Source organism: Protopterus annectens, chromosome 13.part0 (assembly GCF_019279795.1).
Source record: "Protopterus annectens isolate FY-2018-M chromosome 13.part0, PAN1.0, whole genome shotgun sequence".
Classification (NCBI taxonomy): Eukaryota; Metazoa; Chordata; order Ceratodontiformes; family Protopteridae; genus Protopterus; species Protopterus annectens.
Genome location: NC_056747.1, coordinates 392,899,058 through 392,920,820, shown reverse-complemented (window position 1 = coordinate 392,920,820; position 21,763 = coordinate 392,899,058). Strand labels below are relative to the sequence as shown.

General features: G+C 39.9%; 1 protein-coding gene across 1 annotated transcript in view; it reads right to left on the bottom strand.

Annotated features, from left to right (window-relative positions):
- Window positions 1-21,763, bottom strand: part of WDR18 (WD repeat domain 18) — a 765,213-nt gene that overhangs the window by 344,796 nt on the left and 398,654 nt on the right. The window lies entirely within an intron of this gene.

Below are 21,763 nucleotides of genomic sequence, written 5' to 3'. Positions count from 1 at the left end.
TTTTCTGGGTACCAGGAAAAGTCTTGAATAGAAACCTTGTCCCTTTCCCTCTTATGGTACAGTCTGAATAGCCTTTATGCTTAAAAAAGAGAGTACTTGCTTTTGAGCCTCTGCCCACTGATTTAGAGGTAGATCTGGCCAACCGTTTGGGGTTGGTAACGTGTGGAAGTGAAATCTGTATCCTTAGGAAACTATATTTAAAACCCATTTGTCTGGGGTAATGAGTTCCCAGTTTTTTGCATGTAGAGCAATCTTTCCCCCCCAAAGGGGCAGTCAGTTGAGAAGTGCTTGGAAGTTTTAAAGTTAAGTCATTGAGACAGTTTACCATAGGGGGGAGTTTTACTACTCCCAGATTTGGAAGTGGGGGCCCCCACTGCTTAGTCCTCTGCGTACCCTGGGACTGAAGCCTGGGTGTTCTGCTGGATCTAGGTTTGGACTGAGAAGGTCTGGAAGAGGCAGGAAAGGACCAATTCTTAAGAGGGCCAATGCCTACTAAATCTTGGAGGTCGTACTTGTAAGAAATCTTTTAACAGTTTGCATAGATTTAGCTTTTTTTCCTCCATCTTTTTAAGAACTTCTTCTGCCTTGTTGACAAACCGGCAGTCCTGATTTAAGGGAGCATCCAGTAATTTAGTTTTAACATGATCTGGCAAGGATTGCTCCTTTAGTCAAGCATGCCTTCTAAGTAAAGACCCAGTGACAGCAGCCCTGCAAGATGCCTCTAGTGAATCAAAACCGCATTGCAAAGTATGTTTTTCCAACCTGTTCTGCAGAATGCATTAAATCCTGTAAATCCTTATTTTCAGCACAATCAGGAATCAACATCATTTTCTGTTTAAGCAATCCAATAATATGCTGCTCATACTTTAACATATGAAACTGGCAGTTTAAGGCCCTGATGGCCAAGGTTGCATAAGTGTATACTTTCTTACCCCATCTATCCAGTACCCTTGAGTCTCTATCAGAGGGGGTAGTATTTCTGGCAGTAGTAGCTTTAATGCCCTTGGGTCCCTGTGAAATGGTCTCAGGATCCGCAGTAGGATTTTTGAAAAGGAACTTGTGAGAGAGTCAGGAATCCTGTAATATCTATCAGGTTTTCTGGGAGCAGGAGGTAAAGAGTCAGGGGCCAAGCTAGATTCCGAAAAAGGCATCATCAACAAAGTCTAGTACAGGAGGGATAGATAAAGGCCTGTGCTGGGGCAGGAGTAAGAAATCCCTAAGCCTCTTTTTAGAATCAGAGAAATTCTGACTTTCCCAACGAAAATGCTCCCTAAGAGTATGCAAGGTTTCACCAAAAGAGAAATCCTCTGGGGGGGGGGAGCAGAGGGAATGGAGTCCTCAGCATCAGAATCCTCATAGGTAGATAAGGGTAAATCTTGGTCATCAGAGGAAACAGAAATTTCAGAATCCTGGTCAGAAGTATCATAAGCAAACTCAGTCGTAGGTCTCTTAGAGGGGGAAAGTTGGCTTCCCCTGATTAAAGTAATAAGGTCTTCAGCCATTCGTATATGTTTTTTAGGCACAGAGGCCTGACCATGCGGTCTGGGCATCTGTTTTCTAGGCATGGTTCGAGATTTAGGCCTTGAAGAAGAAGATGGTGTCGATTTGATATGCAAGCCAGTAGGCCTGAATACGTCCTCAGAAGCCAGTGCCTGCACAGCGGCTCTGGACCCATCCAAGGTAGAGACATCTGCAGGTTCCACAGTCGAAGCATCTCGCGGCATACTGGACTCCAAATGGGTCTCATTAGAGGCCTGCGAATCTGAAGTAGCGGGTATCAGGGGCTGCGAAAGTGCCTCACCGAGTACCTACGAAATGGCGACTGGCTTAGAAGCATCGTCGGCAGCTTTGGACGTAGGCGGCCTGTCTCTGTCTTTATCTTTGCGTTTTTTTCAGAATGTCAGTAGTCGGATGGCTTACAGAAGATATATCTGGATAACTGAACCGAGCACCAAAATATTTAGAAGCGAAAATATACATACGACAGTTCATTGTTTAAATAAGGCACAAAACCGACAGCAAGGTACTCGTGGTCAGGGCCTAGGCAAGGAATACATTACAAATTAAAATCTTTATGAGGTATTTGCTTTCTACAAGAAATGCAATTATTTACTTTTACTGACATCAGTTTAGAGCAAGAAAAAGTTTCCCCAACAGGGTACTTAGCTTTTAGTTGAAGACTTCGGTTCTGAAACTCGAAAATGAAAATTTCAGGAGTCGGCCGACCGGCACTTGCGAACTGCTTCTGCTTCGGGCACCGCACGGCAAGATAGACTGACGTAATGGTGTTGGCTGCATGTTTTATATCCCTGACTACTTGACGTCACAAAGAAGAGAGAGCAACCGACGCAGGACTCAAGACTTTGTTAATCAGGCCGACTGAGGGCTACTGCAAGCAGATAACCCAAATGTGATGACTGTAACAGTAAAACACGAAGAACATTCAGCTGTGGCGACCCCTAATGGGAACAGCCGAAAGAAAAAGAAGTAATAGTAAAAGTAAAGTGTGTTAGGACTGTAATTCCCCAAATCAGTCACTTAATTAGTGATGGATAACTCTGCTGTACACTCTTCTAAACAAAGGAGCAGGTTTGATACAACCATTGTTATCTACGTCAATGTGCACCCTCAAAGTCATTCAACTTAAGGGAAGAAAATACAATCTTTATGAGATATTTGCTTTCCATGAGTAATGCAATTATTAACTTTTAAATAAGAAAATATATGAAACAGGGTGAACACCCAAACCAAGCAGCAATAACGAAATATAATAAAATAAAACAGATTAGGGCAAAACACAGCTCACAGATGAAAGGACCAAATGGCATCAATCCAAAAACAAGATATCAAAAGTCCAGTCTCATGAACAATAGACAAATCCAATAAAGGTAAAAAAACTGTAGTTTATTCCAAGCAGGTACCAGAGTTAGCGCTTTCACCTTTCGGTTTCTTCAGACTCAATAAAAGGTACAAAATTACTGAATCTTAAATACCATTCAAGGCGGGAAACATTGATTAATTAAAGCACATTAACAAGCAATATACCATTTAAAGAAACACATTCAAAAAAGAGAATGCCCTATAACTAATACATTATGAACATATACATAATGCAAATGAACAACAAGTATATAAACACACATATATAATATATAAATATACATAGAAAAATGTAGAGAACATCCCAGTGCATTCATATGAAATATATGATAAAAATATATAATATAAAATAATAAAATAATTAATAAGCTATGGGACAACACATATACTTAGCACAAAATATATAGTGTAGGGACCTAAAATCCTATAAAACTAAGCTATGTAATTCTCAATTTCCTCATCTTCAAAAAAGGTTTCAAAGATAACTTAGCATTTAGGCCAGGACACACATCTGACCTGAGCTTCATAATCCAAATATTCTCTCTATTCTCAGTGTGTTTCCTAATGTCACCTCCACGACTGGTAACATTAATGGCCTCTATGATCCTAAAACTAAATGTGTGAGTATCATCTGTATCTAACACATGTTTGGCCAATGCATTGGTTTTATTCCTAATTCTAATGTTATAAAGGTGTTCTCGTATCCTGTCCCTTAAACATCTGTTCGTTTTGCCAATATAAAATGACGAACAGGTGTTACACGTAGCTAAATAGACAAGATCTCTAGACATACAATTCCCTTTGGCCTTAAATAAATGGGGAGTTGAAGTAGCAGGATGTACAAAAACTTGATCACCACAAATAAAGTCACAAAAATTACATTTACCACACTTCCTGGTTCCATATGAAGGCACTAGAGTATCATTGATACTAGTGCGTCTATCGCAGAGTAGTCTCTTGAGATTTTTCTTATTTTTGTATCTGAATCGTGGAGAATCTCCAATGATGTCTTTAATGTGTGAATCTACCATCAAGATATCCCAATGTTTCCTCACTACATACTTTACTTGAATACTTGTACTGACTATCTCCACCTTAGTCATGAGACTTCTTACTTAGGATACCTTTCTTAGATGTTTTTGTTGAGCGGTTAACCAATGGGTCCATTAATACTGGGGTTTATAGAAAGTCTTGTCACAAAAACTCTATTTTACATCAACATAGCATGCACCCTGGATTTATTTTTAATAATATAGTCAGAGGACAGAGTATGAGGATTTCCAGATATAACCCGACAGATCTTGGTTTTTACCATGATCTGTCTGATCTGGATGATAGGTTAGCCATGCGGGGGTACCATACTGGTGATATTATGAAGGGTATGAATGGCATTCTTGAGTTAAGGTCTGGAGTAGCTGCTCCATATTTTTCTGACATTCATTTGAATGGTGCATCCTCTGGCACACCTCCCACCATTGCTACATCTATGTATAGCTCTCCAGCATTTTCGGTGTTTTATACCAAAGACATCGGAGACATTAAGGATGTAGTGAGGAAACATTGGGATATCTTGATGGTAGATTCACACATTAAAGATATCATTGGAGATTCTCCACGATTCAGATACAAAACTAAGAAAAATCTCAAGAGACTACTCTGCGATAGACGCACTAGTATCAATGATACTCTAGTGCCTTCATATGGAACCAGGAAGTGTGGTAAATGTAATTTTTGTGACTTTATTTGTGGTGATCAAGTTTTTGTACATCCTGCTACTTCAACTCCCCATTTATTTAAGGCCAAAGGGAATTGTATGTCTAGAGATCTTGTCTATTTAGCTACGTGTAACACCTGTTCGTCATTTTATATTGGCAAAACGAACAGATGTTTAAGGGACAGGATACGAGAACACCTTATAAAATTAGAATTAGGAATAAAACCAATGCATTGGCCAAACATGTGTTAGATACAGATGATACTCACACATTTAGTTTTAGGATCATAGAGGCCATTAATGTTACCAGTCGTGGAGGTGACATTAGGACACACACTGAAAATAGAGAGAATATTTGGATTATGAAGCTCAGGTCAGATGTGTGTCCTGGCCTAAATGCTAAGTTATCTTTGAAACCTTTTTTGAAGATGAGGAAATTGAGAATTACATAGCTTAGTTTTATAGGATTTTAGGTCCCTACACTATATATTTTGTGCTAAGTATATGTGTTGTCCCATAGCTTATTAATTATTTTATTATTTTATATTATATATTATATATTTTTATCATATATTTCATATGAATGCACTGGGATGTTCTCTACATTTTTCTATGTATATTTATATATTATATATATATGTGTATATATACTTGTTGTTTATTTGCATTATGTATATGTTTATGATGTATCAGCTATAGGGCATTGTTTCTTTTTTCAATGTATTTCTTTAAATTGTATATTGCTTGTTAATGTGCTTTGATTAATCAATGTTTCCCGCCTTTAATGGTATTTAAGATTCAGCAACTTTGTACCTTTTATTGAGTCTGAAGAAACCGAAAGGTGAAAGCGCTAACTCTGGTACCTGCTTGGAATAAACTACGTTTCTTTACTTTTTGGATTTGTCTATTGTTCATGGGACTGGACTTCTGATACTTTGTCTTTGGATTGATGCCATTTGGTCTTTTTATCTGTGAGCTGTGTTTCACCCTAATCTGTTTTATTTTATTATAAATTATTAACTTTTACTGACATTGGTGAAGAGCAAGAAAAAGTTTCCCCAACGGGGTACTTGGCTATAAGTTGAAGACTTTGGTTCTGAAACTCGAAAAAGAAAATTTCAGGAGTCGGCCGGCACTTGCGAACTGCTTCGGGCACCGCATGGCAAAAAAGACTGATGTAATGGCGTTGGCTGCACGTTTAATGCACCTGACGTCATGGAAGAAGGGACAGCAACCGACGCAGGACCCAAGACTTTGTTAATCAGGCCGACTGAGGGCAACCTGCCAGCAGATTACCCAAATGTAATGACTGCAACAGTGAAACATGAAGAACATCAATATAAACAAGAAAACAAGACAGTTAAATTAATTTAGCCATAGTGATATGCTGTGTTCTACTGAAGAATGGCACACACTCCCCTCTTCCCACCAAAAGAGAAGGGTAAGTAGTCATCCAATCCATGTTGAGTTCAACCACTGAAAAATTATAGAAACATCCTGTCTAAACAGTAAAATGACAGCATCTCAACTCAAAGGACTATCTAGAGACAGAACACTGTGAATATTTTCAATTTTATAGTCAGCATCACCACTGCCTTTAGATATGGCCTTTTATGGGTGTATTTAGTGAAATTAACAATTCCTACAGAGCTACGTTTAATGACAAAAGGAATGCTATACCTGCCTAATGTGTTTGAATTGGATAACAAATACATGACATGAGGAAAAGGTTTTTGACATGGTTTATTTAAAACCACAGCAAAGCACTTGGATGATGGCACACACAATCAGTGAACAAATCATTAAGACTTGGGAGTAGGCCATACAGAGGAAGAAGAGGTAATCCGTGTATAGTCTGCATGGCCCAGGAGATTATGAAAGTCAACCCATATGAAAAGATAATGGACAGTGGAGTACCAAGGCAGTCCGCACTGAAGGGACTTTTTTTTATGAAGGCATAGAAGATCTGGAAAGAAGTTAGTCAATCTGCTGCCCGTACAGACTTCTGTAATAAGGCTGATTTTCAAACCTGCATGAGTGGCCTGAAACATGACAGCTTAAACTTAGTGTAAAATAAAACATCTTGCAGACAAGACTCTGTAAAAGTGCACACAAATTAAGAACCATTAGCAGCATCAAAGAGGAAAAGTTCCTTACAGAAATCAAAAAAAGAGGACATAAAGGTGAACAAGCAATGTGAGACAGCAGTCAAGTCTGACAAACTACTAAAATTCATTGGAAGAAACGTCATTATAGAATGCAAGCTGCTGTTATCCCTTTGCAAACAGTTTGTAAGAACCCATCTGGGATACTAAATGTAGTTACCTTTATTTCTTTACACAGGTGGTATCTGTATGTTCCATGCCAGAAGAGGGCACCTAATGTGGTGCAGTTTGTACAATAGGTGCCAGTCAGACAACAGTAGAGCTAAATGTGGAGATTTTATTGAAAGGGAAAGGGTAAGACTTGTAATAGAGGCTTTCAGCACCAGAGTTTAAGTGGGTCTCATCCTTTAAACAGTGGGGCATAGGACCAACAGGACACCGCACAACACAATGGAGGGGCTCAGATAAAATCTGAGCAAAGTACAATAGTGTGAGGGCACTCACCATAACTGCAGAAATCAGAGAATGGTCGCTGCTGCAGTTCATTCATAAATAGATGACAGCCATAGGATGACATCAGTCTTCTGCCAAACTTCAAGAGCATTCAAACATTCCCTGAACAAGTACAAAAGTCACCTAGTCAGGGAATATATCGGCTAGAAACTCCACTGCAGAGAGGAGGAGTCACTTTAGAAGCTTCAGATACTGAAATATTGAATTTCAGTATCTCAAGACCAGAAGCTCACAAATCCACAAGAGCGAAAACACAGAACGTCGAGACTGAGAATGCTGAATTGTCAGAACATCGACATTTGGCCACATATTTAGTCATTAGTTGAGCTCCTGATATTTCTAGTCACCATCCACGTACACATAGTGCTCCAACCTGCAACAGTGTCACCTGGTAGCCTTTCCCTGAGTACGAATACAACACGGTTGTGCAGAAGAACATCAATTCCACTCACGGAGATATGTAATGTGTAAAGTACACCCTACACATGTTCAGTACCCTAGAGATAGCCCTAAGGAACCCGACTATATCATATGCACCTTTATTCTTCAGAATATGTTCGAACTGGGTGTGTCTGTGGATCACTTGTCTCCGCTTAGGTGAAAGCGGGCACCCACCAGCCATTCGAACTCTGTGCTCTTCTACCCAAACGTGTTCCATTGCTAGAGCTGACATCAAGACAGACAAATCTGTAGCTCTGGCACCTAATAAACATTTTAGCCTATGCTGCCAAGCCTCCACAGTGTTCTGCATGCGGGGCAGAAACAGGGCATTGAGCTCATATACAGTCCAGAATTGGATAGGGAACAGGGGGTGGGAATCTGCAATGTGCTGTAGTTATTGTGCTGAATTTCCTGAGCTTTCCAAGGACATACCAGTTGGAAAAGTACTTCCCCTCTGGAGGGAAGGACTCCCATAACAGTGTGAATGCTGGTAACACCTCCTCCTCCTCGGGTAGGAAAGCCAGAGCCACTAGACACTTCAACAGCTGGAACACATAGTTAGTGTTGTAAAGGGATGCTAATTCCAATTGTTGCCCCTTCCGCCAGATACTCTGGGCAAAGTGGAACATGCAACCCTTAGCTGTGACACCATTAATGTTGGATCCAATACTTTTAAAGGCTGCTAATTCGAAATCAGAAAGTACATAAACACATTTCAAAACCATGTCCTGCAAGTAGCTGAAACACACAATGTCAGAGAACGGTATGCTTTCAAGGATTTCTTGCTCATCAAACAGAATAGCAGAGGTACAGACTTGCTGTAGCCACCGTACTTCACAAGGCCGTGGGGATACTATACAACTGACGGCAGATGATACCTTTATAGAAGAATGTGCTGTCCATCAGCCAAATGGTAACTCTGCTGAGATCGATCATAAAAGTTATTTACTGTTGTTAGCACGACGATATTGTCTGTAATGCCATCAACAATGCTCTTTTCTATGAATACCCCCATTTTTATGGGGAAAAGGTGTACATTTATGCCCTGTAACTGCATTGTGGGATTGCCTGTATGTCTAGTATATTTCCTCTGAACCCTCCCAACTTGCTGCAACAAGGTTTTTCGGGTGAGTAAACTGGGGATGATATCAATAGCCGTAGAATCTGGGGCATTACCAACCAACAGTCACGAAGTGTCCATTAAAACTTCCACCCTATGTCTCAGTTCAGAGCAGAGCTTATATCTAGCAATCTCACTCAGATCACCTAACATGATTGTGCTGCACTGTCTTTAACAACTCCTGCCTAGTTGCACAAGTTACAATTACAACCCTACCTATGCATTGCTGGGACGATTTCCATTTACACCACCAGTAGCTCTTATTCATTAATGCCTGTTCCAAGTTCAGTAAATATCCTTCCAGTAACAATGGTTTTCATTTTTGTGAAATGCTTGTTTCATATATTGCACCTATACTTCCCTGGCGCAGGATACTGCACGTCAGCCATTCTGCCTGTGGTACGTCATACACTGTGATGACGGTAATAGACTGTACTTATAGGGGAAACAATTGGGAGGTAAGCAATTCAGTGTTTTGGCCTGTGGTTAAATGAGTTTTCACTCTTGTGGGTTTGCGAGTTTCTGGTCTCAAGATACTGAAATTCAATATTTCAGTATCTCCAGCTTCTAAAGTGAATCAAGAGAGGAATATAAACCATGACATCTTTAGTCCTTTTCACTTTGGCCTAGCTCCTTCTTGAGATGTGAACCATTCACAAACAGGTGATTACTCTGGCTAGATTACAAAGCTGATAGCTACTGTCTTACTCAAAGTTTACAGAACTAGAAAAAGGACACCAGATGGACTTCCATCACACCCAGCAGTGGCTCCATGTCTTATACCTCTTGTCAACTGGGATAGGCTCCCTAAACAGCAGGCAACAGACAATGAAGGAATTAATTAAAAAGAATAAAAGAAAAAGGATGATCTTGTATAGTGTGAAGGAAAAAACATTCTAAATTAACACTACACCATCAGGTGAAAAACAAAAAAGACTGCATTACACACACCTTTAAGCTTAGAAGGTAATGGGTTGATGACAGCTAGATCAATGCAGCAGCATGTGGGCTTACAATATCTGTCAAGTCACTGGGTTTGCAGACAGCTGCAGAAAATGGTTAACCTGGCTGGTAGTGTAGAAGAAATCTGTGGTATGTCTCATCAGACAGGACATCAATCCAAATGCCATCATCCTTCTGCTGATAAATTCACAAAATGAAAGGAACAACCAAAAAAGGGCAGGGAGTAGCAGTGCCATTTGTCACTATTTCCAACAGACAAAGGATGATGCAAAATTCAGTCACTTCAGATCCCCCAAATTTATGAATCTCACTTCTACTGTAGATACCCAACTGCATGGAACAAAGCCAGATACACTATCCCTCACTGAGACAGAAATTAAAAAGCTTGAGGGCAAGGCAAAAACCCAGACATACTGACACTGGCATTCTTATAGCCCTCAACAACAAAACCAGCAATGACAGGAAGTACAAATGGTTAAGTGCCAGGCAGTTCAACACTGGGTCTGATTAAAGGCAGAAAGTAATTGCCTGAAGCAACAGAAATCCTGGTAGAAAAGACATTGACATTAGTGTGAATTCTCCAGTGAGATACAATATGATGTTGTGAGCCTCTGATTCACTCCTCACACCTTCTGGAAAAAAAGAAGCTGCACATGTTGTCTCATTGTAAACAAAACATTAAGAATGAGGAGAAAAAAATGATGACAGCTTTACCTGGAAAAGGCCCTTTAAATTTTACATGATGGCTTTTAGCTAAATCCAAGGTGCCAAAAGCAAACAGATGAACTCTGACAGGCTTCCAATTTGATAAGCACTACCCAGTCTTTAAACATTACAAAATGATTATGACAGAACAAAGAAATCAGAGGGCACATGCACGTACAATGAGGCACGTGTGGACCAAGTAATGGAAACGGTCTTCCCCCTTTCTTCAGGATCACAGATTGATTTCACATTTAAATGCGTCACAGTTCATGAATACAAAGCACATTTGTTTGTTTATTTAATTCTGAAAAATTAAACCATTCAAAGTCAAACTGGAACAAGTCAGATATTAATGATTGCTAAAGAATCTTCTCAGAACCCAGAGCCCACTGCAGTGACATTTGGAACTGCTTCAATCAGTTGACCCCCATCAACACAACTAAGCTTCATTCAATAAATACTACAAGCAGAATAAAGGCCACACTCTACTGCTGATACTATCACTGGTATTGGTTTCGTTTTTTCTCCAGCAATGAATGATCAAAGTAGAAATTAGAATAAAACTGATGCATTAAAATGTAAGTAACCAAAATGCCACCAAAAATGCTCAAATGTTAAAAGTCACGATACAAGACGGTTAAAAGTAAAGTATGAAGAGCAGACTCTTCAGCACAGAGGTATCAAAGAACATGTTTTTTTAAGTGCAAATGGAATGTGAATAACTGTAATCTAGATCCAACTTAATCTTCAGTTTAGTACTGTGTTTTATCACAATGTACTTTTATGACACAACAAAGGAGAAAAAAAAATAAGACTGCTCAATCAGGCTGTCACTAAATATTAAGCTGAACAGGTAGGCCTTCAGGAAGCTCTTAAATCCAGCCAGAATTGGAATTTGCTAGGATATTGCAGTAATACATTCCAGCAGTAGGGAAAGGGCCAAATAAAGAAATGGTAAAACTACAAAAGTTTCAAAATAGGAGCTAGGAAAGAAAAGTCGTGTAAGATCTTACCATAACCATAGAGGTCTTTCTCTTCCATGTTGCAGTATTCATCACATACGGGTTTACTCCTCCTGCTACCCGAACGTCTGGCCAGTATACAAAAGTTTTCAGTCACTGTATAGTGCGTAGTATGTCTTGGCATGGCTAGTGGAACGTGGGCTATAAAAGTGACATCTGCACGCACCAGCCCTCAGAACAGTAAGCCACAGTCGGAACCAGTCCTAGCAAGGGAAATGCCAGTCCTGTGCTATCCAGAAAGGGAAATGCAGCATAACAGGAGGGGAAGAAGGGTGGAAAGGAATATTGCAACATGGAAGAGAACGACATCTATGGTTATGGTAATACCTTACACAACTTTTCTATGTCCTTCTATTCACATGCTACAGTATTTATCACATATAAATGCCAAAGCTCCCTGTGAAGAAGGGGGTGGTGGTCTAGAGGCAGGCTCCAGGAATCCATGAAGGATAGCCCTGGCAAATCCTGTCCTGGCTCTGGAAATATGGTCTAACTTGTAATGTTTGGTGAAGGTGTGCACGGATGACCAAGCGGCTGCTTCAAGAATGGTACAGGTATCCAAAACCCCTGAAGAAGGCTCCTGAGTGGGTCATTGTCCTGGTGGAGTTTGCTTTAACAGTACTTTGCAGGGATTTCCCATGGTATTTGTAGCAGAAGGTGACAGCATAGGAAATACAGGTTGAAACAGTTTGTTTGGTTACTGCCTTCCCTTGGGCCCTGGGGTGGAAGTACACAAACAGTTAATCAGCATGTCTGATGGACTTGGTTTTGTGCAGATAAAATCAGAGTTGTCTGTGCACACCCCAGAAATGGAAGTACTCTCTCTCTTTCACTGTCCCTGTGGGTTAAGAGAGAAAGGTTGGTAGGTGAATGGCTTGATTTAGGGAGACGTCGTTCACCATTTTGGGCATGAAGGAAGGGTTAGTTCTAAGAGTAGTTATTTGTCAGAGTGGAACACCAGGAAAGGTGGGATAGCCATGAGCGCTTGTAGCTCTGACACTCTTCTGGCTGAGGTCAAGGCCACGAGTAGTACAGTTTTCCATGTACTGTGTTTTAGGGAAGCTTTGTCGGCTGGCTTAAATAGAGGAAGCTTAAGCTTTTCCAAAACATAACTGAGGTCCAATGGCGTGGAGATGGCATCCTGGGGGGTCTCAGGTGAAGGACTTCTTTAAGGAATAACTTCGCTAGTAGTCTAGAAGCTAGAGGGGATCCAGAAAAAGACATCCTGAAATGGTAGACAGCTGGGCTTTAATGGATGAGTAGGACAATCCTGTCTGCAGTAGTTTACACATGTAAGACAGTACTAGAGGGGTGTTGCTTGCAAGCAGGTCCAACTGTCCTTTAAGACACCATATAGAAAATCTCTTCAACTTCGACAGGTAGGATTTCCTTGAGTTTGGTTTCCTGGCCTCCTGCAGGACATCCTCACTGTAAAGGTGTCTGAAAGGGATATGAATCCTATCAGCCACAGTGTGAGCTGCAGCAATTGCCACTATGGGTGCATTTGGGATCCCCCTGTGCTGTGTGAGAAGGTCCACTCTGAGGAGTAACTTGTAGTGACTGCCCTTGGATAACTGTAAGGGTAGGGGGTAAAAATCCTGTCTTGGCCAATAGGGAGTCATCAACAAGATTTTTGGTCTGTCCTGCTGGATCTTCAGCAGGACTTTCTGTACAAGTGGGAAGGGGGGAAATGCATAGAGAAACTTCCCCTTCTTAGAGATTGAGAAGGCATCAGTTGCTATTGCCTGAGAATGTGGGAGCCTGGTGCAGAAGAAAGGAAGTTGCCTGTTGATGAAGGAGGCAAACAGGTCTATTTGAGGTGTACCCCACCGTTGGACCAGGTCTAGGAAGACATCCCTGTGAAGCATCCATCCATGGTTGTTTGTTATAGATCTGCTGAGGGAGTCTAGTAAATAAACCAAGCCGGAATCCCCCTCGAAACAGCAGCTTTAATGGAGAACTCAAATACAACAAATGATAGCTCAATGAAGACTTAGCGCTTTCACCCAATAAAGGGCATCATCAGAGTGATGCATAAATTTAAACAAGTTCTACATATACTCAATGAAGATGTTAACGCCCCCTAAAATGTCCAATAGTCAAATGATAACATTAATTAGGAATTAAAATGAATTTTAAAATTTCACTGCCCCTCTTTAAAGGAGTATACAAAACAATTGCTGTTATAAAACATTCTACCTGACAGTTTACTATTAAAAACATAAAAAACATATATAAAACATATATATAAAAATGTATATATATATATATATATATATATATATATATATATATATATATATATATATAAATATATGTATTCAATAATTATGTCACAGTGAACATTTAAAGCCAAAAAAGGACTGTTAAATGGCATAGTGTCACAAGGTGTATATAAAAATATCATCATATATTGATAGACATACTGAATTTTTTGAAGAAATGTGTGTCACAAAACAAATACATAAACTTTACTAACCAGTTAATCTAATACAAACATAGCCCTGAGATGTTACCAACATAAAATTAACTGTTAATAAAGAAAATAAATAAATTAAATTAAATGTGACCTGTATTTCAATATGCTGAATAAAGAGATATGTTCATTAATACCAGGTTGGTTCGAGGCATTTAGCCTCAATTGCCAGAGGCATTCTTTTACCTCTAATAAAATCTTATGGTCACCTCCCCTGTCACTATGTGGTACCCTGTCAACTACAAAAAACAAGAATTTTTTAAAATTATTACAAACTGTACTATGTGTATATAGGGCATTGGTAGCTCTCTTGTTTTTTATGTCCCTCTTGTGTTCTAAAATCCTTAGTCTTAATTTTCTGATGGTCTTTCCAACATAAAATGTTGGACAGCTCATGCACGTGGCTATGTATATGACCATTTTTGTATTACAATTGCAGTAACCTGCACATCTAATAGTTTTGGCATAATTGTTAACTGCAACGTATGGTCCATTGTTGATGTATTTACACACGCTACAAGAGCCACATTTACTCATCATAGACCGTTTGTATATGTTGTGATGTTCGTTAGATTCCATCATTTCTTTCAAACTCTTCCCTCTACTATTAATAAAACTAGGACTGTTGCCAACCACATTCATAATGTCTTTAGTAAGCACAGAACACCACAAATCACTGATGATGTTTTTAACATCAATACTGCAAGAATTGTAAGACAAAATCATTGCGTGTTTGTGGTCATTTATATTTGTAGTAACTGTATTACTTTTAATTAGGCCTGCTTTTAAAATAGGTTTGCAACTAGTCATTCTTTTCTCTGTCACTTCACATCTAATGTTGTTAATAATGTCAATAGGATAACCTCTTTCAGACAACATGCTCGATAAATTGTTGATTTCTAACTTGAACATGTTGTCGTCACTGATTAACCTGGACAGTCTCACCATTTGGCCTTTTATTATGTTTTTCTTCTGGTAAAGGGGGTGGCAACTTTGAAAATGAAGTAAAGAGTTGGAAAAAGTTTTTTTGCGAAATATAGTTGATGACAGACTACCATTTTCTTTGTCCTTGATAAGCATAATGTCCAAAAACTCACACTTGTCATCGTGAATGTTGAATGTAAATTTCAAAAAAGAAATACTAGAATTTAAAACATTGATGAAATCATAAATTTCATCATCACTCCCCTTCCAGAATATCAAAATATCGTCCAAAAACGCACATAAAGTGAGATATTGTGCTTGAACTGTGAAGAAAAAACATATTTACATTCCCAGTCAACTAGAACCAGATTAGCATAAATGGGGGCACATTTGGCCCCCATAGCAACACCAGTAACTTGTTTGTAGTATTCTGCTTCAAATAATACATAGTTATTGTTGAGTACCATATCAACGAATTCGACAAGCAAGTCTTCTTTAACAATATGGTGTTTACCAAATGTTTGTAAACTGTTCCTAAACATTTCCAGTCCTATGTCTTTCGGAATGACTGAGAATAAGTTCACTACATCAATAGTAACAAATTTAAAATCATTGCTCCATATTGTATTCCTAATGATGTCCAGACAGTGCCAAGTGTCTCTAAGCACATGTGGTACATTTTCTAGAATGGCCTTACAATGATGGTCTACGTATGAGGCCAATGCCTCTGTTTTAGACCCTTTAGCTGAAACAATCGGGCGGAATGGTGGGTTGGCAGTATTTTTGTGTATTTTTGGTATACCGAAAATGGAGGGAATAATAGGTGAAGTAACTACCAAGTAGTCATATTCATCTTTATCCAAAAGTCCCTCCATTAACCATTCATATAACTGCCAATCTAATCTGGTGTAAGCTGCATTGATCTCAAACCTAGAAACTCTTTGGTAGGTGGAGGTGTCATTGAGAAGCATTAACATACTAGCGATGTAATCAATTTTAGTCATAATGACTACCCCCCCACCTTTGTCTGGTTTCATTACTCTAAGTATCAGAAGCAGTCAATTCATGCAAACAAAATCCCTCCCCCTGTGATAAATTGTCAGTAAACATAGTAGAACACTTAAAGTACCTTCTAATTTGTGTTTCACACATTTTTTCAAACACATGTATTACTGCATTATTAGGTGGAATAAATGTACTTTTCCTTTTTAACTTAGGACTATATCTAATAGAGGGGGTGCCTTGACTTGAAAAGTATAACATCAAATTCAATTGCCTTGTATAAAGTTTTAAAGACACTAAAATCTGGGCTATATCATATCTATAGGAAAGGACAAAAGAAAAACCCTTGAAAAAAAGTTTACAATAATCATCTGTAATAGTCAAGTTACTGTAATTATGTATACAAAAATTACCTCTCTTTGTAATATTATACAATTTGACTTGTTCAGCATTTAATACAGTATTGTCATCACACCTATCGTTTGCAAAACCCAGCAAGTCATTTTCTAATAAGATACTGTAATCAAAGCTAGAGTTATCAGAACTAACCACTCTGTTGTCCACAAAATTGTCAAACAATGCCAAAGGTAGACAGTCTTGTTCGTTAAGAACTTCAGTACAGTCATCAAATGACCCACTAGTGACAGTCAAATCAATGCTTGGAATGTCAGCTGCCGACCCTCCTAATAATTCTGGTTGTTTCGTCTGGTCCAACCCTGATTCGGTCGAAAGATACTTCTCTTGTCTGTGTTTGGAGCCACAAACGGCTTCGCAAACTGGCGTTCGCGAATGCGTTGCGAGCGCCTTAGTGGTTGTGGTTCTAAAAAACCTGCTTGCTCTTCAAAAACTTCATTTGTATCATTGTCAACAGATACATAAGAGTCAAGACGATGATCATTGTTATATAAAGGCTTATTTGATCTTACTGCACCATGCCCCAAAGATTTAAAGGCTTTAAAGTGTATATATGCCCTGTTCTGAGCATATTCCACTTTGTCCCTATTAAGTTTGTGCATTTTGTTATCCAAACCTTTTTTAACAAATACGTCAATGTCTCTCAAAATACTGTCATATTTTTGATTGTTAAATTCGAAAAGTAAGTCTTTAGTAATGTTATTATTTAGTACATTTAACTCATCTTTCAATTTGTCTAATTTGGACACGTTATTGCGAACAATCAATTTCATAAGATCTATACCTGTTGCATCAAACAACGCCAACAGTTCTTGTAAAATGTCCGTGTCTTCTTCAAAACCCATAGGTAACCGAAACACTCGTAGACCCTTCGGCACTTGTTTTAAGTCTATCGATTTCTGTAGAAAAATGTTATCCATCTGTAAAGATTTAAAACGCTTTAACTTCCTCTCAAATTCCTGTAGCTGTTCACGGAGCGTACCATTGCCTGTAACCATCTGAACATCCTCTTTCGGACGCAAAATAGGCGGGTCTAGTAAATTCAAAAAAACGCCGGTGCGTTGGTTTTATATCCTTGTTCGGTTGACATCTGGTGGAGAGCTGATGGTATTGTGGATGTTTACAATACCTGCACTGGTAGACGGGGGCGTGTGTAATGTATATATTTCAGCCATTGAGTCAGTCAATGTGGCTTCAATGTCAGCATGATTTTCTGTAGAGTTGGCTACCCCATTATTCGGCTTGTCTCTACATTGTAGAACTTTAACCAGCTTGCTAGTAATATCCACGTACTGAATCAATAATTCCTCCATGTAGTCCTCCAAAAAAATTGCAGTTAACCGGCAGATACCTACTTGGCATACAAAGTTATCAAAAAAATCCAACAAACGAAGCACACAGTGGTTAAGTAAATAAACCAAGCCGGAATCCCCCTAGAAACAGCAGCTTTAATGGAGAACTCAAATACAACAAATGATAGCTCAATGAAGACTTAGCGCTTTCACCTTTTTAATTTTAAAATTTCACTGCCCCTCTAATTCTAATTTAATTCCTAATTAATGTTATCGTTTGACTATTGGACATTTTAGGGGGCGTTAACATCTTCATTGAGTATATGTAGAACTTGTTTAAATTTATGCATCACTCTGATGATGCCCTTTATTGGGTGAAAGCGCTAAGTCTTCATTGAGCTATCATTTGTTGTATTTGAGTTCTCCATTAAAGCTGCTGTTTCGAGGGGGATTCCAGCTTGGTTTATTTACTTAACTGCTGAGGGAGTCTGCCTGGGAGTTCTGTTGTGAAAGAATGTAAACCGCCTGCAGGGTGACTCTCTGGAGGTGGCCATTTCCCACAACAGGAGAGCTAGCTTGCAAAGCAAGTAAAACTTGGTTGTGCCCCCCCCCCCCATTTGTTGATACACCACAGCACTGTGGTATTGTCTGTAAAGATTTTTAGTGGCCCTTGTTGTAGACTGGCTTGGAAGGCTCACAGGGCCGGGAGTACTGCCCTCATCTCTCGGATACTGATGTGTTCTTTTTTGTGTGGTCCTGGCCACACTCCCTGCAGATGAACCAGAGTTGCTGCCCAGCCCAAGCCTGAGGCATCTGTGTGCATGATCTGTTTGGGTTGAGGTGGTTGGAGGGGAAGATTTGGATTGAGGTTCACTTGCTTCAGCCACCACTGGATTTCTAGTCTGAGGCAGGGTTGGAGGGAAACCCTGCACTCCAAGGGGTGGGAGTGCTGGGTCCAGACTGACCTTAGAGTACCCACTTCAACTTCCTCATATGGAGTCTTGCTAATAACATGGGGATAGTGGCTGCCATGCAGCCTTGCTGTCAATTCAGTTGTCTGGAAGACCAGAAGCATGAATTCAGTTAAAGCTTTCCACCTTTTGGGGGGGGGGGGGGATTTCATGTCACCTGTGCAAATCCTGCACCTCAGGAAGACAATGTCTTACGAAAGTTCTAGGTGGGATTTTGGAAAGTTGATCTGAAATCCCAGGGATAGTAGGAGGGTAATGGGAAGTTGTATGTGTTGCAGGAGGGTCTCCTTGCAATCTGCCTGTATTGAGCAGATCTTCCAGATAAGGGAATATCTGGATTCCTTTTGTCCTGCAAAAGGCAATAACTGGGGCCAGACATCTGGTGACTACTCTGGGTGCCATGGAAAGCCCAAAGGGCAAAGCAGAAAATTGAAAGTGAGAAGGGCCCACAGAGAACCTCAGGTATTTCCTGAAATTGGGCCTTATGGGGATGCGAAGGTAGGCATGCTTTATAACTATGGTGGCCATGAACCCTTGGGGAAGAAAGTGGAAAGAGAGTTGGTAAGGTCAACATCATGAAAGTAGGAACCTAAAGGAAGAAGTTGAGTAGAGAAAGGTCCAGAATTGGTCTCAAAGGACCATCGTTGCTTGGCACTAGGAAAATCCTGGAGTAGAAACTTCTTCCTTTTGCAGCCAGTGGTGTACTGTTTTGATGGTGCCTTGCGCCATCAGAGTTTCTAGTACATGCTGCAACATGTGTAGCTGTTTTGAGGTTGTGGGATACCCCTTTGCTTTGGGGGCATAAGCCAGGTCATAAAATACCAGTTTTGTATTACTGAAAGGACCCATTTGTCTGAGTTGATGGATGTCCACACTGGAAGACAGTGAGAGACGCACACCGAGAGAGGGAGGGGGTGGGGGTATTAAGGTTGGCAGGTAGTCAGAAACTACCTGCCCTGTCTTGAAATGACTGCCTCTGGCTAGAGGATAGTGAAAGCTCATGGAGGAGTGGGTTGCTTCCTAGTTGTTTTTCTGGGCCTTGTGGAAGCAGAAGGACAAAAGTGCTTTCTAATAAATTGTGTTTTTGCTGGATAAATCCTCTGGAAATTTGAAATAGGAAAGACCAGCAGGTGTTTTAACTCATTCACTCTGGAGCAGCTCAGAAAAAGCTGCCTGCTTAATTTCACCATAGGAACAACAGTGCAGCCTGAGCTCATTTTCAGAAAATCCATTTCTAATACCATACAGCAAACAGATGTTCATAACTCTAAGAGCTAGACTAAAAATGTAAATGAGAAAGTTGGTCAGCTGACACTGACCTTTCCAACAGTGTAAATGTTGATAGTGCGCATCAAAGTCATTAAATATTTGGCGATGAATGTTGATATCGTGCATATTTTTTTCACCTTTTTGAAAAAGGAAAGCAAACTATCTTGGTCAATGTACCATGTAGACCCATACAATTTGTATTTAATTTGTTTGTATGAATGTCAACTTTAAAATGATACCTTAACCATTACTGTGTGATGCTCCTTTATGGAGATATATTAATCATATTTATGTGAATATTTCTCATAACTGATAAAGCATAATATTTCATCACCTGTAACAGACAGAGGCGACATATCAGTGCAGAACTTGTACGTCTCAATGTCAGCTTCGAAATGATGCATCATTTATGTCATTACCATGCTCCCATGCAAAGATAATGGCATAATAATGAGAAGTATTAGAAATGTATAACTTTCATAATCTTACAAGACTAAAACTGTGATATCTGTACATATGTACAGTGCACAGACACAGTTCTTTTACCATGTTGTAAGGAGTAACACTGTTTTCAAAATGAGGTATTGCTTGGCACACTGACATGCTCCCTTGCAAAGTTATTTACCACCATATGAAAAAAAACTCAATTGCTGCCCATTGACTGTTTGCTGTTTTCCATATCTGGCGAGGAATTATGTCAGACCACACAAAATGACAACATGGATACCATGATTGCAGGTGTTCAAAAATTGCCCTAATTTGAAACCATAGCCTTCCGAGTGGTTGGCTGATTACATCATTCCCTTCAATGTGCAGCACAAGGATGTTGGGCTCAGGGTAGATGTAACACTTCTCTTCCAACATCTGCAGTACTCCGCTCCAATGTATACCTCTTCTTGCAATCCAGTTTACCTTCACACTAGATGTGGGGAAGCTCAACTTGTAGTGGTTTTCACTTACATAGGCATGGCTGGCAGCCCAGTGAATGTAGGAATGGGCACACACCCACACTCTCACTTGTAGTTCTCCTGCTCCTGAAGCCATGTCAGTGTCAGAAGGTGGACAAACCTGCACAGGAAAGAAAATGCAAACAGATTACTACTGATGTTTGAAAAATGTATTGCAAGACTACATATGTGTGTATATCATATGCATTACCTGGTTAGCCCATCCAAATCTTCACTTCTATCCACAAGGGCATTTATTCTTTTCATAAGGTACATAAGTGGTGATGACGCTGCAGAGGTACATACCTACCACTCTTGAAAACACCAGATTACACACAATGACTGACAAGGGGGCACAGAAAGGGCACACGTAAAGAGAAAAAGCAGAGTAAGCACCGCTACTCCACTAACGTGCCGAGGACTGGCATGGGGCTTCAGCTCGTGGGTGTCGGAAGTGTCCCATACCTGTGCTGGCTACCCAGTCAGACTGCTGGTAGCAGCAATGACTCACGATTGCATGCAATGCCAGCACTCTGCATTACCTCTACCTTTTCCATTTACATGTGTCATTTTGGTAATGGTCGTAAGGAGTCAAAGGAGGGAGCTAATGTAAAGCCTGTTGACATGACCTACATACATTTACAACACCAGAAGGGGGACTGAGTGGAGAGTGAAACTAAGACAACATGTGAAAGGACTAAGCCTGACCCAGGCTTTGTCTATTTGCATGTGTCCTTTCCCGGAGGGAAACATTGCATCACAGTGGCACCACTGAGCCCATGCTTACCTAGGACAAAGGAATCTTCCTGGCCTTGGTGCACAAGGACTTGCCCGAATAACTGACAAGAGGGCACAGAAAGGACACATGAAAGAGAAAAAGCAGGGTAAGTACCACCACTCCACTAAAAAAGTAGTAATACCAGTTAACTCATCTAACCATCACTCTGGTTACAGTGAGACAGCACTGTTTGTTATCCATCATTCCAACATTTCTTCAACGTACTT